This window comes from Nicotiana attenuata, chromosome 1 (genome assembly GCF_001879085.1).
Source record: "Nicotiana attenuata strain UT chromosome 1, NIATTr2, whole genome shotgun sequence".
NCBI lineage: Eukaryota > Viridiplantae > Streptophyta > Magnoliopsida > Solanales > Solanaceae > Nicotiana > Nicotiana attenuata.
This window is the reverse complement of record NC_031989.1, coordinates 18,594,608-18,611,839: the sequence shown is the minus strand read 5'-3', so window position 1 is coordinate 18,611,839 and position 17,232 is coordinate 18,594,608.

Below are 17,232 nucleotides of genomic sequence, written 5' to 3'. Positions count from 1 at the left end.
CGTTGCAACAGCCTTAAAAAATCAGCTGTATTAGTTTACCAGGACGGTTTATAACCGTCCCAATAGAAAATAAAACAGTTCCTGTAGATAGAGCATGGTAGCAATCCAAAACCGTTACAATATCCCTATCTATGGAGACAGTTTATGAACCATTGAAAATAATCGTTCCAATAGACCTATTGTAACGCTGAATCCCGGAACGGTTCAACATCCGTCCCAATAGCCCTATAAGGACAGTTAGCAGATCTATAGCAACGGTTTTCGAAGGGTTGCCATAGCTTCAATTTCTAGTAGTGCTGGCTGAACTACTGTAGTCTAAAATTGGGGAGCCATCTGCTCTGGAGTATGGGCAGTGGGAGTCTGTGCTCCTCCCCCAGCCCGAGAGACGGCTGGTGCTACAGGAAGTATGCCGGCCTGAGTAACACTCTCCATAAATCCCACTAGAATGACCAAATCCCCTTGAAGTACCAGGGTAGCGATGAACCCCTCTGGAACCTGAGCTGGCCCTGCTGGAATGGTCTGGTCCAGAGCCTTCTCGTCAAACTCTACCAAAGGCTCCGCTGTTGGTGCTGCTGCTCGAGCTCTGGGCTGAGCCCTGCCCCTACCTTGGCCTCTAGCACGGCTTCGGCCTCGTCCTCTGCCCCTCGTAGGAGCTGCCACTGGGAGCTCGTGCTACTGATCAGCTGGTGAAGTGGAACGTGTTCTCGCCATCTGCGAAAGAACATAGTAGAGAGTTCAATTAGCATTGAGAGATCAAACCGCACAACAGACATGAATAGAAGTGAAGTTGTTCCTAACTCTGTAGTCTCTATGGGATAAGCACAGACGTCTCTGTATCGATCCCTCAGACTTTACCAAGCTTGTCCGTGAATTGTGAGACCTATGCAACCTAGGGCTCTGATACCAACTTGTCACGACCCAATTTTCCCACCGTCGGGACCGTGATGGCGCCTAACATCACACTCTCTAGGCAAGCCAATGTTAGAACTTTTGTTCACCTTTTCCCTTTACTTGTTATAGTTAAAACCTAAAGAAATTGAACCAATGGAACTAAACGCGGAAGTAGATAGTTAACTGATTATTTTTATACTATTAGCAAAAACGAATTAGTTACCACCCAGAAACTGGTGTCACAACTCACGAACGTTCAATGAATAACTACAAGTATGGGTTTGAAAGAAAAATACATCTGTCTCGAAAGTGAATAAAATAGAAATGAGGAAAACATAGGAGGGGACGCCAGGGCTTGCGGATGCCGGCAGGACAATTTTGGGTCTCCTCAATGAAGTATCAGCAACCGACCTCTCGATCAGCCATTATTAGCTCCAAAATCTGCACAGAAAGTGCAGAGTGCAGTATCAGTACAACATACCCCATGTACTGGTAAGTTCCGAGCCTAACCTCGATGAAGTAGTGACGAGGCTACGGCGGGGCATAAACAATGTATCGTGCAACAGTTTATAATAAGGCAAGAAGAGAGTACGGAATGAAATAGGACAGTAACTTGCATTAAATAAATACGGAACCCAGTCGTTCTACCAATACTCAGCTATAACCAATCCTTAAGAGAGTTTCAACACCACAATAATGAATCTTAGCAAAGGAAGAATACAAAAACAACAAATAAAGCGGCGCATCCCGTTCCCACCATATAATCAAGAAAAGTATGAACATTCACCCTTATTACTCCTTGTTGCGGCGTGCAACCCGATCCCACCAGTCCACCCTTATTACTCCTCAATATATCACCCTTATTCCTCCTGTTGCGGCGTGCAACCTGATCCCACCTGTCCACCCTTATTACTCCTTGTTGTGGCACGCAACTTGATCCCACCAAACAGTCACATTTCACCTTTATTCCTCCTGTTGCGGCATGCAACCCGATCCCACCATATCAGTACCAATCACAAAATAAGAACAAGTATTTCACATTTTAACTCAAACCCTCCACAATATTTCTACCTCAAATAATAACAACGGGAGATCTATAAGCAAGTAGCAGTTAAGACAGGAAAACAGTGTATTAGGAAACGGGGAAGGGAACAGGCTAAACAGATAACTTGGCGGTGCAAAGGTACTCGTCACCACACCTATACGCCACACACATGGAGTATCACATAGCAATTAAGTCTGGGATCCCTAATCCCTCGAGTCAAGGTTAGACCAAACACTTACCTCAAGCCAACGGACAATTCAAAGCTCAAATACCGCTTTACCTCTCGATTCCACCTCCAATCCACTCGTATCTAGTCATAATAAACTTAATAACATCAATTAACGCTAAAGAAATTAATTCCAATGCATAATTATAGATTTCCCAACATTTTCCCCAAAAAGTCAAAAATCGACCCCAGGCCTGCTTGGTCGAAACCCAAAATTCGGACCAAAACCCGATTACCCATTCACCCCCGAGCCCGGATATACAATTGGTTTTTGAACCCGACCTCAATTTGAGGTCTAATTCCCCAAATTTCAAAATTCCTAAGTTCTACCCAAAATCCCCAATTCCATAATGAAACCCTAGATTCTAGGATGAAATATTGTAAAGAGAAGTAAAAGAGTGAAAGAAATGAGTTAAGAATCACTTACTTATGATTTGGGGAAGAACTTGCCCTAGGAAAATCGCCTCTTGAAGTTTAGGTTTTGAAAAATCGGAGAATGAATGAAAATTCCCGTTTATATAGCACCCGTCTGATCAATACTACGCGGTCTGTGACATTCCGGGTGCGGACGCGAACCCCCACCGCGGTCTGTGAAATTATGGGTGCGGCCGCGAAGCCTGATCCTTACCCTACCGCGGTCCGCGAAGTCGCCATCGTGGCCCTCATTCTTCTACCGCGGCCCACGAATTTCACTCCGCAGCCGCACTCCTAAGATCTGAGACCTACAATTTCTGCAACTATCCAACACCAGGTCTTTTTCTAAGTCCTGACATCCTGTAGCCTATCCGAAACTCTCCCGAGCCTTCGGGGCTCCAAACCAAACAGGAACACAAGCCTTAACACATCATATGAACTTGCTCGGGCTATCAAATTGCCAAATAAACACCTAGAATTACGAATTTAACACCAAATTGCATGAAATCTTCAAGAGAGTTTTAAAAACTTCTAACTTTTCAACCAAAAATCTGAATCACATCAAATCAGTCCCGTTTCTCACCAAATTTCAAAGATAAGGTATAAATATCATTACGAACATGTACCGGGCTCCGGAATCAAAATACGGGCCCGATACCAACAAGATCAAATTCTTTAAATTATTATATTTCCAGCCTTTTCAATTTTTTCAAAAATTCATTTCTCGGACTAGGGACCTCGGAATTCAATTCCGGGCATACGCCCAGGTCCCATATTGTTCTACGATTCCACCGGGATTGTCAAAATACGGGTCTGGTTCCGTTTGCCAAAAGTGTTGACCGAAGTCAACTAAAATCATGTTTTAAGCCAAAAATTACTTTTTTCTTAAATTTTCCACATAAGAGCTTTTCGGATACATACCCGGACTGCGCACGCAAATCGAAGAGAGATAAAATGAAGTTTTCAAGGCCTCGGAACACGGAATCAAATTCTAAAACCGAAGATAACCTTTTGGGTCATCATATGAAGTGCTCTCACAAATGCCAGCTTATGCCAAATTCTTGAAGGAGATCCTGACAAAGAAGAGGAAAATAGAGGAGACCTCAAGAGTCTTGCACACTGATCATTGCAGCAATATTGCAAATTAAACTCCCACGAAAGTGTGGAGATCCCGGGAGGTTCACCATACCTTGCTCTTTAGGCTCTATTAATTTTTATAAGTCTTTATGTGATTCTGGTGACTCAATTAATCTAATGCCTTTGCCTATTTACAGTAAATTGGAGAAGGAGATTGGAGAGATAAGGTCTGCACCAATATCTTTGCAGCTGACAGACCAAACAACACTCATACCCTAGGGGATAGTGGAATATGTGTTAGTTCGGGTAGATAAGTTCGTATTTCTTGTAGATTTTATAGTGGTGAAGATGGAGGAGAACAAGGAGGTCCCCCTCATCCTAGGAAGGCCATTCATTGCAACAAGAAGAGCAATCTTAGATATACAAGAGAGAAAATGCATGCTTAGAGTGGGTGAAGAGACTTTAACTTTCAAGATGGATGTAGAAAAAGGGGCACAAAAGGAAAAACCGGCTGCAAGTGTCGAGTAGAAAGTGAAGGGCTCAAAAGAGAAGGCTGCAGTAAGTGAAAAAGATAAGTGTGGGGTGTACCCCAAGAAGGCTGAGAAGAAGATGTTTGCATGGATGTGTGCATTAGTTCGGGTGCGAGGAATGGAGCCCGACTTCGACTCAGACCCCGACTAGATGTTCAGGGAAGTTTCCTTTACCTTATGCTTTTTAATTGTGTGTCATGAGGATATGCCATAACTTAAAGTGTGGGGTGGAGGATATTTGTCTGTATGTATATTAGTTTTTGTTTTTGTTTTGTTATTTTTAGTAGATGGAGATAGAGAAAAATTCGAAAAAACATAAAAAATTTAAAATTTTCGATTTTTCTCGACGATGGATATCATCGACAGGTTTCTTGAGGGATTAAACTCGAAGGAAAATGGACAAAAAGATTTTATTTTGTTAGGTAATGTAACAATTACCCTTGGTTTTTCTTTGTGTCGCGGTTCTTTTCCAAAGGTTTTGTTTGAACCGGGTGTGTTAGTTTTGATTTTTGTTAGGAATAGGAAACCTTGTGCTATGATTTGAATTGACGGCAATATCTATTGACTTTATTATTCCTTAAGAATAGTAATTTCTTTTGTTGTGACGCTTAGGCTCAGTTTTTTACTCTTATATAAGTACCTTAAATTGTATGATCTTAACTTTGCTTAGCTGCTTTGACTAGAGTGTCGTGATGAGTACAATCCTGGGTGAGTTATGTTCCATGTTTGTGTGAGGTTTTGTGTTATTCTGTGCATTACATTTGATATCTAGAACTTGCCCCGCATGTTTACAAAACGAAATAGTAGTTTTTTAAACTCTTTGAAGTGATATAGGCATATCTTTATTGAGCTAGATATATGCTATTACCCACCTAATTGTTATGTATCTTGGTTAATCCCTTTGAGCCTGTAATTCTGTTTCTTTAGAAACCACATTACAAGCCTTACCAATTTGTTTGAATTGATCATCTAATTGAACCTTTTCACATCTCGTGAGGATATGAATTTGTTATGAAGTTTGTAAAAGTTGGAGTGTGGGGTGGTTAGTTTGGCTTTTGAGTGGAACTATTAAAATAAGGAGAAATGTGCGCTTGAATTTGAAAAAAAGAAAAAATATAGTTGTATTGTCGTGCAAATATTCCTTGATAAATGGTAACTCTTGATGCAATTGTGCTTAAAGAAGTAGGGAGTTAATATATATTGATGTGAAGGTGGAGTTATGGTTTGACATAAGTGTGGGGTTTTGAATGGTTAATTATGTATTAAAGTTCTTAGGGAGGTGTAGTCACTCTTATATCTAAATGTATCATACCTGTCCCGCAGCCAATTAAAGTCATACTTGATCCTTGACTGAATATGCTCAATTAGTAGAGTAGTACACTACGCGCAAGCCTATGGTATGTCTCTTGTGGAATATGAATGTTATTTTTGAGAGTGAGTGAATTCTTTCTATCTTGAGTTCTTGATTGTTCTTAATTTTTATGGTGTGTGGAACTACTCTCTATTGTTGTGTGAGGGCACTTGATTCACAGAGGAAAGGTAATATCGTTGACCTCTATGTTAGAGTAAGTGAGCCAGTTATGAAAAATGCATGATACTTGTGAGTCAAATCATTAGGTGAGGATGTTACGTTAAAGTGCTTAATCTATTTTAAATATTCTTGGTATGATGAATTATGAGAGTTGTTTAAAAATGTTGTGTCTTTCGAAAGTGTAGTTTGACTGCTCGAGGACGAGCAATGGTTTAAGTGTGGGGTATTGATGGTAGGCTATAATCTTGTGTTTTAGTCACTGATTGCACTCTAATTCACTACACTTTTATAGTGTTTGAGCTTTAATCTCTAGTGTTTTGTACTTATTGTGTGTTTTATGCCTTTTAAGAGTGATGTAGATGTTATGGAGCTAATTCGAGCTATTTGGAGCTTTGAAGTCTGAGTAAAAGCCCAAAGGATTAAGCCCGGGATCGCGTTCGGGGGTGGAGAACCACATCTGGACTTCAAAAATCAAACAAAAAGAAAACTCTGAGAAATTTGCACTGATGCGAGCATAGTGCGACGCGTAGTGCAATTTGGCTGCTTGAAAGAAGTTGAGCTCTTTGGAACTCCGCACTAATGCCCCGTATGGCGCGTCACCCCCTGCGGCACGCCTGTGCAAATTTTACAGAGCCAATGTCCTATTTCGGCTAGGAAAAGGTGATTTCGTCTGGGCCCAGCCCTACTTGGTATAAATAAGTGGAAACGTTATTTTCTTGACTGACATACTTTAGACCTAAGGAAGCAAATGAGGAGAAGGGAGGAGCCAAAGCACAAGGATTTCATCATTCCTTCCTCACTCAAGACCCGAGTTTGGATTAAATTTATATTTTTCTATACTTTTATTATATTTGTGATGAATTACTCCATGTCTATGGAGTAGTTCCCTTTAGGGTTTGATAGATTTGGTGTATTGATATTTGTTTGTGGATTACAACTCTAGTTTATTTATTGAAGCGTTTTTGGATGATTTAATCGTTGCATTTATATTCAATTTTTCATGCACTCGAGAGAGACATAACTTGTGATATCTCTGCATTATATTGTTGGTTGAGTTCATTAATTCTTCTTAGTAATCTAAAAAAGCTAGTTGAATCATTGATTAAGCCTAGTTAGGAGGATAATCGAGTGAGGTTCTCCTAAAGACCAATCCACTACGCATTCTTGCATATCTTCACAGAGCTTAAATTAGTTCATCTCGTGAGGTTGAGACTTAATCAAGAGAGGAGGCTCGACTAAAAAATTGAACTGATAATTAAGGGAATTCGAGAGACTCACTTGAACATTAGAAGTAAATTATCTAGAGTTATATCCCACACAATTATCTTGCACCTATCCTATCAAAACCCTATCTTCTCCCATTGACATCTTTCTTTTCTTATTCGTTGCTTCGATTGTCATTAGTGAATTAGCTCAAGGTTCATAGTAAATTTTTAGTATAAATCACAAAAATCTCAACTGGTGATCATCTTGGATAGCAATCAAGCTAGAAACTACGATAATACTATTTAACTCCAATCCATGTGGATACGATATTTTACTATACTATATTTGATTAGCGAGCATAATTTAAGTGTTGTTTTGCGCTGATCAATCATCAAACCTTTGAGGGCATCCCATCATATCATCTGGGTCTTAGTGGGCGAAATCATCAACGTATACCAACTGATTAGGTGATGGTGCGTATATAACGTCGTAACCGTTCCCCATACCCCATATATATATATATATANTATATATATATATATATATATATATATATATATATATATATATATATATATATATATATATATATATATATAAATAAATAAAGCATGAACCCCTAAACTTAAAAGTTAAATTACTTATTTACCCTTCTTAATTTTATACAAAATAATAATATTATTAATTATTTAAAAGATAAGAAAATAAATTGGTGTGTCTTTTCCTTTAACAGTTGTGTCTTTCCAATTATGAGTAACCAAAAGTAGCCCAAACAAGTTTTGTTTCTAACCGTTGGTAATATTAGGTAACAAGATGCCATATTCTTTCCCTGTGAGAAGAAGACTTAGATGGAGACGGCCAATTAAGCCAGGATAAAAACTTTTGTACGTATATAGCATTCATGTTATTAAAATATAATTTTTGTTTTCCCTTCTCTTTTTTGTTTGATAATATGATAGATTGTTATAGTGAAGTAAAAGATGAAAGAAGAGACCTATACGAAGCAAAGAGATGGAAAAACGAAATATAATATGCAGAGGCGTATGTAGTGGTATAGTACCGGATTATTATGAACCCAGTACTCTCGGCATGGAATATAAAAATTCATTAAAATTGCAATATATAATAGGTCTGAACCCATAACTTAAAATATAATAAGTTATATACTAAGAACCCTAAAAGCTGAACCTATAGAATTAAAATTTTGGATCCGCCTCTGATAATATGACTATGATTATTGGGGAGATAAGTATCATATCAATGTATGGACAAGAGAAATTAAAATGAAAGAAGTTTAGGTGGGAAAAAAAAACATATTTAATTAAGTTGTGCGAAGGTATAAATTTTTATTTTGCAACTAATTTTTGAATTTTATTGTTGAGTCTTCGAATGATTAGTAACACCGCATGAAAAAACGACTATCATTTTTTTTTTTTCAAATAGAAATTCCAATTGATGAATTTCCTTCTGAAGTCAGTATCGCGTATGTTCTTTCTATTTTCACTTTCTTCAAAAATATTTTCTGGTGAAGGTTATTTTTGCCGTATTATCTAGAAACCTTACGGCTATTTATCTTCAACTATCTTTATGTGAGTCAGCTTTGGAGAAATTCTTTTTATTAAGCAATTATTCTATGATAGTCTATAAGATTATTCAATGAGTTTAACTTTAATCCCTTGAGTACTTATTATTGCATTTTGACAATAGAATTTTATCTTTTTACCATTGCACCATGTGAAATAAATGTATTTTTCTAAAAGCATCTTGCCTACATTTATTTTCTATTTTTTTGTTTCAAGTCTCTTGCATAATATTACGCCATTGAATTACTTTTAATATTTTACAATAATTTTATATATTAATTAAAATAATGGTTATTGTCAACACAAGTTGTTAAATTGTTTAAAATTATTTAAGATTATTATCTATTTCAAATGTGAATGTTAATCATAATAGAAGTTCAAAATCTATCCTGGGTGATAAAAATAAAAGTAATTCGAAAAGGCTCAAAGATCATACAAAAATTCGACTCACGAAGGTGTTTTCATTTTTACGCCTATAATAAGTGCTCACCTTTTGAGTTGGTTGGATTACCTTACTATCAAAGAATTTTTATTTTTTTTTTGCATGAAAAGAACACTATACTATATAAAAAGTTATTGATAAATGATTTTCGAGACTTTGATAGTACAATATATAAAAGTTAATTAGTACTATTGTTTATTGAACTAAAATTGTTACTTTTTATCTCTCAATTAACAGACTTTAGTTTGTTAATTATCTATTATGTAATTTTATAGCATTTGTTTACATGTAAAAGGTGTGTGACATATGGAATATGGTAAACAATAGAAGCTAAAAATGGTGGAAATAAAACAATGAAAATATGATTTTGCTGATAAATTGAAATATTAAAGTTCAACAATAATATAAATGTACTCACTGAACAAGTCATTTTTTCTGGAACCAACATTTGCTTCAATTATTGATTGGTAGGATTGAATTGAGTCGTGTATTTTTGATGGGTTGTTTCTGAAGGTGAGGTTTTGTAAGTTCCATAAAGTCTGTGACTCTGTGTAAATTTTTCTTGTGATCGTAAATTCAAACAATATTCAATTGTCTTGACCTCAACAAATAAGTCATATTGTGATGATCCATACAAATAATTTTAAGAAATCATGTATAGTTTTTATTCAAATTTTATTTTGATAATATTAATAGTATTATTTTATGAGTAATATACTACATGATTTGTCATACACGTGCAACGCACGTTCGGAGAAACTAGTATATATATATATATATATATATATATATATATATATATATATATATGATGTCATTTGGTCATGGGTCAATATACATGCATAAATGAATGCAACGCATAAGAAGTAAGTCAATAAGATCTCTCGAGATGTCATAATATCAATATGCTTTCGGTTAATATCACAAACTAACTTTATCAACTTTTGTATTTTTTGAGACCCATGAACAAACGATATAATAATAAGACACATGGGGAATCAAGAACATAGGCAATCCTAGTACTTCTAAGAATAGAGTTATTTGTGAAAGTTGCGTGTTTGCTCGTTTCGTTGTATCTTCAAACAACTCAACTCAATCAACCATAACATAAGGATATTCAAAATCAGTGCCGAGTAAAGGCTAAGTCCACTAATTAAACTAGTAGCTCGTTTATATAAATTTGGGCAGCATCTCTCCCGTAACAAAGGCCTCCTCCAATACCATATACCAACAACAACAACCAGATAAATACAATAAGAAAAACATCAACAATAGGGTACAAAATATTTCATTAACAAGTCATCAACATATCACGACGAGCGGCAAGCTCGGATTGAATCCCTTTAGCACCCTTCAACCCCATTATCGTTCATTCTTGAACTTAGTAATATATCCAGTATAATTTTAAATAATCAATACCTCTTAATGGATTTCCAACCTTGTACTCAATTTTAAAGTTACACGAAATAGCCTAACACAAGATAATATCAATGTGGACAACTTCCAAGTGCTTTATAGCCATTTCTTTTCTAGTTACCAATTTCCTCAACAAGATTGACATGTAAACCAACATAATCATACTAACAATATCATAGCCAACTTATTGCCCATAATTTCCAGCCACTTAAAGTCCATAAAAGCAACTTTCAAATCAATCCATCAAGAACAACATCATCTCAAGCTAATCCTAGTATTATCTTATAGTTTATCGTCCTAACAACTTAACCAGCATATAAGCAAGCTTATGAACAGTTAGTAGGCTGTTATCTTCACCTTTGCTAGTAGCACCAACTTGAAATTTCATCCTAACACAACCCACAATGTTCCTCAATGACAACACAACCTCAGAGAGGTGTTGTTCTTCACTAGAACTAATTTTTGATTGTGTAATATGGTGTAATCACTTTGGAATCACTTCAAACCCTTATGGTATCTGTTTAGGAGGATTAGAAGAAGTTTAGGGACGAGGTTGGGTCGAAAAATGAGAAATAAAGGTTGTCCAAATCGTTTATAAAGTGAAATAGGTCGACCACCGCCTAAGTGGGTCCCATTGGGATCTGCTTGCGCGGTCTGACAAAAATGTGAATATCTCTCTACTCCAATGTCGTATCGATGGACGGTTTAGTGCATTAGAAACTAGGCTCGTAGATATTCGATTTGATATATGGATAATCTTATAATTCCAAGTATATTAGGAGAAAAGATCCTCTACATTTGACCTAACTTTCAGCACATTATTAATGTAACTTGTGATGACCTTTGCCCACTTTTGTTACACAACTTGCTTGACTTCAATACGTAACACACGACTATCATACTACTAAAATAACTCATACATAACCTACTTATCATGGTAAGAACCCTAGTCTCACCCCAAACTGCATGTTATAACATTCTAAACTTATCGACTTTCGACGAAACTTATTTTTCGTTTAGCTTCTAAACTTTCCAACCCTCTTGGTACTTGTTATTCATGATCATAAAGATTTGTAACCTCCAAGGTAATATGATTAACTTACTTTATGTACTATCAAAAATGATCTCATTTCTAAGCTTACATCAATTGTCGTATGATGTACTCTTTCGTACGAAAACATGGGGTGTGACACCTTCGACATATTAAGGAAGTATAACATGAAGATAAACTCAGAGAAGTGTGCATTTGCGGTCGGATCGGGAAATTTTATCGGATTCATGGTATCTAATCGGGGAATAGAGATCAACCCTAACAAAATAAAGGCCATAGGGGACATCGTCTTAGTCGACAACGTCAAGGCTGTCCAAAGACTGACCGGGACGATATCCGCGATGGGCCGGTTCATCTTGAGATCATCGTATAAGAGTCATCGGTTCTTCTCACTTTTGAAAAAGAAGAACTCAAGCGATACCTATCGAGACCCTCTCTGCTACATACCCCGAAGGAAGACGAACAGTTGTACCTCTACTTGGTGGTTTCCGAGGTGGCGGAAAGTGGTTTCCGAGTTCGGGAGGAAGAAGGTACAAAATTTCATATTTATTATGTTAGTAGAACCCTAGGTTATGCCGAAACAAGGTATCCTCACCTAAAAAAATTAGCGCTCGCCTTACTAAGCGCCTCTAGGAAATTAAAATTATACTTTCAATGCCACCCCATATATGTCATGACCTCTTACCCACTGAGGAACGCCATGCATAAGCCCGAGATCTCAGGCCGGTTGGATAAATGGGCTGTACAGATCAGTGGGTATGATATTGAGTACAAACCCCAGACTGCCATAAAATCTCAAATTTTGGCGGACTTTGTGGCCGAATTTACGCTGGCCTTGATACCCAAGGTCGAAAGGGAATTACTGCTCATCTCGGGGGCTAGCTCGGGGATCTGGACCTTATTCACGGATGATGCCTCCAACACGAAAGTGTGCGAGCTCGGTATCATATTAAAACACCTGCTAGTACCATATTAGACAATCCATTAGAACTGTAAAATTGAATAACAATGAAGCCGAGTATGAAGCTATGATTGCAGGTCTAGAACTGGCTAAAAGCCTCGGCACCAAAGTGATCAAAGCCAAATATGACTCCATCCTCGCCGTAAATTAATTCAACAGAACATTCAAAGTCAAAGAGGAAGGGATGTGGAGGTACTTGCACAAATTGCAGGTAACCCTACACCAATTCAAGGAATGGATTCTGTAGCATGTACCTTAGGATCAAAATAGTGAGGACGATTCACTGGCTAACTTAGGGTTGACTATCAACTCTGATGAATTCGACTCGGGGGTAATGGTGCAACTGATGAACTCGGTGGTAGAAGAAGGTCACGCCGAAGTAAATTCTACAAGTTTGACTTGGGATTGGAGAAACAAATACATATACTACTTGAAGACAGGAAAATTGCCATCGTATCCCAGGGAATCGAAAGCCCTATGCACCAAAGTTGTTAGATTTAGCTTAGTCGAAGGGAAATTGTTCAAAAGATCCTTCTCCGGCCCACTGCTAGGTGCTTTAATTCGGGGAGATCGAATACGCCATGAGAGAGGTCCACGAGGGCACTTACGAGAACCATTTGGGGATCGAGTCTCTGGTTCAGAAGCTAATCAGAGTCGACTGCTACTGGATGAAATTGAGAAGGATGCAAAAGGCTTCGTACAAAAATGCAACGAGTGTTAAAGACACGCCTTGATGATTCATCAACCGGGAGAGATGCTTCACTTGGTCCCGTAACCATGGCCGTTTATGAAGTGGGGAATGGATATCGTCGGTCCCCTTCCATGGGCGCACAGTAAGACACAATACATACTACTCATGGCTGATTATTTTTCCAAATAGGTCGAGGCTCAGGCGTTTGAGAAGGTCCGGGAGAAATAAGTCATCGACTTCATCTAGGATCACATAATATGTCAGTTTGGGATACCGGCCGAGATTGTTTACAACAACGGAAATTAATTCGTCGGTAGCAAGGTAAGTATGTTTTTTTGAAGACCAAAAAATCAAGAAGATATTATCAACTCCTTACCACCATAGAGGGAGTGGGAATGAGCAAGCAAAATTGACAAACAAAACTATACTCCAAAACTTCAAAAAGAGATTTACCGATTCGAAAGGAAAGTGGAAGGAAATCTTGCCCGAAGTCTTGTGGGCATGCCGTACGACTTCAAAGTCGAGAATCGGAGCGACCCCGTTATCTCTAGTCTACGGAGCGGCAGCCTTAATACTAGTCGATGTAGGGGAACTGAGCCTCAGGTTCAAGTACGCTACCAAAATGTCAAATAACGAAGCCATGACCATGAGCCTAGAGTTATTGGACAAAAGGCACAAAGTCGTTCTGGTACGGTTTGCCGCCCAGAAGCAGCAAGTGGGGAGGTACTACAACCGAAGAGCCAACCTTCAACATATTTCAAATCGGGGACTTGGTGTTGAGAAAAGTAATGCTACACACCAGGAACCCAAATGACGTGAAACTGGGCCCAAATTAGGAAGGATCGTATAGAGTTACCGGAATAACCGGGAAAGGCTCGTATAAACTTGAGTTGGGAAACATCGTACAACTACCGAACAATTGGAATGTGGCACACCTAAAGCGGTACTACTGCTAAGGTACGAGCTCAATTCCCTTTTTAATTTCATTATATTACGGACTAACATATACATGTACTCGACCGAGGGCAAATGTGACTATTATGTTTGAAAGCACGTGTTGTACTTTTTTCCTTAAACTGGTTTTTTCCCGAAGTGGGTCTTTCGGCAAGTTTTTTAACGAGGCAACAGTAAAATTTGCTACCTTAGTTTCGAATGTCGGCCTTAAATTGGAGTTGTTGATCATTTGCACCGAACCAACAGTATTCGAACCCTCACAAGTTCGGCCTCAAATACTGGGGGCCATTACCCCTAGGTTAAGATCTTTAGAAGGTGCAATCACTTGATATTAAAGCCAAGGCTTAGTAGTTAGGATTCATTGTAAGGGTCAAACGGTCAAACAAACTATACCCGTGTAGCCCACTCTAGCCACGACAAAGCCTCCGATTATGTACTCTACATACAAAATAATGCAAGTAATCTTTGCTTTCATTATAATTTATTATTACTATAATGACCCGGCCGGTCATTTCATGAGTTATAGCTCTATTTTCCCATTTCTTCTTCCTTATGTGTTGTTGAGCTATATTTCATCGTATCATGTTGGTTGTTCTGTGTTCGGAGTGGTCTTGGAGTGGAATGAGACACTTATTCTCTAATTTAAAAGCTTAAGTTGGAAAAGTCAACCGGATGTTGACTTATGTGTAGAAGATCTTGGATCTGAATTATGATGTTTCCGATAGCTTCGTTGGGTGAGTTTGGACTTAGGAGCGTGTTCGGAATATTAGTTGGAGGTCCGTCGTAGATTTAGGCTTGAATTGAAGAAATTGGAAATTAGGCATTTTCCAATCGGCAGTGGAAATCTTGATATGGGGTCAGAATTGAATTCTGGAAATTGGAGTAGGTCTTTTATGTCATTTGTGACGTGTGTGCAAAATTTCAGGTTATTCGGGCGAGGTTTGATAGGTTTCGGCATCGTTTACGGAATTCAGAAGCTTGGAAATACTTAGGTTGAATCCGATGGTGATTTGGTGATTTGATGTTGTTTGGAGTGTTCTGAAGGTTTGAATAAGTTTGATTGGTGATGTGTGACTTGTTGGCATGTTTGGTTGAAGTCTCGAGTGCCTCGAGTTGATTTCGGAAGGTTGACATATCAAGGATAGGATTTGAGGAAATGCTGAAGATTTCCTTCGGCTGTCATAACCCCACCTGCGAAGTGGGGACCGCAGGTGCGAGGTTCGCATAAGCCAGGAGTCGCAGGTGCGGAAGGAGTGTTTGGTCGCAGATGCGGTTAGGGGCCATTAAGTGAAAACCGCAGATGCAGTTGGTTTGATCGCAGAAGCGGCATCGTAGGAGCGACTTATGGACCGCAGATGCGGAAGTTTTAGGCAGAAGTTACATAAGATCTCCTTCGCGAATTTCAGGTCATTCTTCACCATTTTTGGACGAGTTTGGAGCTTAGAGCTGTGATTTCAAGAGGGAATCGAGGGGTATCAGTGAGGTAAGTCACTCGGGCTTTATATTTTGTATTTGTGATGATTTTTCCACTGTTTAATCATGGAATTTAGTGGGAATTTGGAGAGAAGTGAAGGGGTTAGGGCTTGAGTTTTGGAGTATTTTGATTGATGATTTGAGAGACCATTTGAGGTCCGATTTTGATGATTTTGGTATGTATAGACTCGGGAGTGAAAGGAGTTTCTAGTTTTGCGATTTTTGTTGAATTCCGAGACGTGGGCTCGGGGGCCGGGTTTGAGTCAAATTTGGGATTTTTGGTCTAATTTGATTATTTCCATGTGGAATACATTCCTTTAGTGTATATTGATGATAAAATACTGATTTTGGTTAGTTTCGAAGCATTTGGAGGCCGAGTCGAGAGGCAAGAGCATCGTAGGTTAGAGTTTTGTCCGGTTTGAGGTAAGTAATGATTGTAAATCTTGTCCCGAGGGTATGAAACCCTGCGTTTCACATCGTTTCACTATTTTGAGGTGACGCACACGCTAGATGACGAGTGTGAGCACGTGCACCGTTGGGGATTGTGACTTGGTCCGTCCCGTAGCGACTATTAAGTAGCGTATTTGACTGAAAATTGTTTGCTACTTATATGTTTTGGAAAGTATTACTATGTTTTGGGCTAAATGCCATATTTGGTTCTCGCGCCAAGCTGTTGGACCCTTAGGGGCTTTTTACTACCATTTCCTCACTGTTTCGATTTAAGATCTGTACTCAGTCATGCTATTTTTACTGATTCATAACTCAGCCTTATTTACTCTGTTTTGATGCATAAAATGATATTTTGGGCTGAGCACCCTGTTTTACTGTTACCCCGAGTGGCTTGAGAGGTTTCTGACTGAGTGAGGCCCAGGGCCTGTGTTGTGAGGGTATTGTGGGATCGGGATGCGCGCCGCAACATTTTGTTACTTATTTGTGATTTNAAAATTGAAAAATCCAAAAAGATTTTGCACTTTCCCATCATTTTCCAAAAAAAATCAAAAAAAAGAGAAAAAGAAAATCCAAAAAAGTTTACATGTTTCATCATTTTTCAAAAAAATAAAAAGACAAAAATATGTTTTCTCTAAATTAGTTATTTTTTTTAATTCTCGACCTTATCCAATCTGCCCGAACTACGCATACCTGATTCTCATCTTTCGGGGCGGGATACGTAGGCAGCCCACATAGGGTCCGGTCTTCCTAGTGAGTCTTAGGTTCTTGATTTCGCGGGGTCTTAGCCAAATCTTGCATTGTAGCCATATAGGTTAATTTATAACCCCTACCATGACGACCTGTAGCCGGGGCACGGGCACTAGAATAATGGCCCGACTCTCGAGACCTCTTGGCCTCCCTCTCCTCTCTATCCCTAGCATGCATACCCTCAATCCTCATAGCAATGCTCACTACCTACTGATAAGAAATATCCATCTCCAACTCAGGAGCCATGCTAGACCTGATGCTGGGAATAAGCCCCTCAATAAACCCGGCGAACCTTCTCGCGAACCGTAGAAACCAAGCCTGGTGCATGTCTAGCCAAGTCGGTGTAACGGACAGCATACTCCGAGACAGTCATAGTACCCTGGCGCAAGTGCTCAAACTCTGCACTCCAAGTGTCCCTGAGGCTCCGGGGAACATACTCTCTCGTGAACATATCTGAAAACTGAGCCCAAGTCAGGGAGCTGCCTCATCTGGACTGTCTAACTCATAAGCACGCCACCACTGTTAACGCGGCTCCTCGAAGCTG